This window comes from Oncorhynchus keta, chromosome 6, assembly GCF_023373465.1.
Source record: "Oncorhynchus keta strain PuntledgeMale-10-30-2019 chromosome 6, Oket_V2, whole genome shotgun sequence".
Lineage (NCBI taxonomy): Eukaryota > Metazoa > Chordata > Actinopteri > Salmoniformes > Salmonidae > Oncorhynchus > Oncorhynchus keta.
The window spans coordinates 4,308,883-4,310,563 of record NC_068426.1 but is presented as its reverse complement, the minus strand read 5'-3'; the positions used below and the strand labels follow the sequence as shown (position 1 = coordinate 4,310,563).

Below are 1,681 nucleotides of genomic sequence, written 5' to 3'. Positions count from 1 at the left end.
GAGACAGGACAGAGAGAGAGAGAGACAGGACAGAGAGAGAGAGAGACAGGACAGAGAGAGAGAGAGACAGGACAGAGAGAGAGAGACAGGACAGAAAGAGACAGGACAGAGAGAGACAGGACAGAGAGAGACAGGACAGAGAGAGACAGGACAGAGAGAGACAGGACAGAGAGAGACAAAGGGAGAGAAAACATATAATTAGTCCAATCCAGAACACAATAACCACAGGCTGATTATGATGCTGTAAGGCCCGAGATGAGAACATGTGTTTCAATAGACATGTGTTTCTCCAAAGAGAACCTCTCAGCACATGAAACAAAGCATTGTCATGGTGGGTATGTATATATAATAAAGGCCAGTGATAATGAGACCGGCTGTTCAAGTGGCCAATCATTCATTCAGCTCTATTGGGATACATTAAAAAAGGGTCTGTTAACGCTGCACACACACACACACACACACACACACACACCAGGGTTTCTATTAGCTGGTAATCGCCAGCTATTGGCTCTAAAAAATAAAAAATAAACAGTTAAAGCTGATGCATCAAATTGTTGCAGACCAAATTGACTGGGAGAAAAACAACGGTAGTCAGGAGAGACAGGTAGTCAGGAGAGACAGGTAGTCAGGAGAGACAGGTAGTCAGGAGAGACAGGTAGTCAGGAGAGACAGGAGACAGGTAGTCAGGAGAGACAGGTAGTCAGGAGAGACAGGTAGTCAGGAAGTCAGGAGAGACAGGTAGTCAGGTAGTCAGGAGAGACAGGAGAGACAGGTAGTCAGGAGAGACAGGAGAGACAGGTAGTCAGGAGAGACAGGAGAGACAGGTAGTCAGGAGAGACAGGTAGTCAGGAGAGACAGGTAGTCAGGAGAGACAGGTAGTCAGGAGAGACAGGTAGTCAGGTAGTCAGGAGAGACAGGTAGTCAGGAGAGACAGGTAGTCAGGAGAGACAGGTAGTCAGGTAGTCAGGAGAGACAGGTAGTCAGGAGAGACAGGTAGTCAGGAGAGACAGGAGACAGGTAGTCAGGAGAGACAGGTAGTCAGGAGAGACAGGTAGTCAGGAGAGACAGGTAGTCAGGAGAGACAGGTAGTCAGGTAGTCAGGAGAGACAGGTAGTCAGGAGAGACAGGTAGTCAGGAGAGACAGGTAGTCAGGTAGTCAGGAGAGACAGGTAGTCAGGAGAGACAGGTAGTCAGGAGAGACAGGTAGTCAGGAGAGACAGGTAGTCAGGAGAGACAGGTAGTCAGGTAGTCAGGAGAGACAGGTAGTCAGGAGAGACAGGTAGTCAGGAGAGACAGGTAGTCAGGTAGTCAGGAGAGACAGGTAGTCAGGAGAGACAGGTAGTCAGGAGAGACAGGTAGTCAGGAGAGACAGGTAGTCAGGAGAGACAGGTAGTCAGGTAGTCAGGAGAGACAGGTAGTCAGGTAGTCAGGAGAGACAGGTAGTCAGGAGAGACAGGTAGTCAGGAGAGACAGGTAGTCAGGATAGACAGGAGAGACAGGTAGTCAGGAGAGACAGGTAGTCAGGAGAGACAGGTAGTCAGGAGAGTCAGAGAGACAGGTAGTCAGGAGAGACAGGTAGTCAGGAGAGACAGGTAGTCAGGTAGTCAGGAGAGACAGGTAGTCAGGCGAGACAGGTAGTGAGGCGAGAGTAGCCTACTGAACGGGGGGCCTGGTAACATTA

General features: G+C 49.7%; 1 long non-coding RNA gene across 1 annotated transcript in view; it reads left to right on the top strand.

The window, feature by feature from the left end:
- LOC127930626 (uncharacterized) overlaps positions 1-1,385 on the top strand; it is a 1,409-nt gene extending 24 nt beyond the window's left edge. Inside the window, exons 1-3 of the long non-coding RNA XR_008138479.1 lie at positions 1-993; positions 1,035-1,152; positions 1,271-1,385. The exon at positions 1-993 is cut by the window's left edge and continues 24 nt beyond it. This is a non-coding gene — a long non-coding RNA (uncharacterized LOC127930626). The remainder of the gene's footprint in view (positions 994-1,034; positions 1,153-1,270) is intronic.
- Positions 1,386-1,681: the final 296 nt, after the last annotated feature.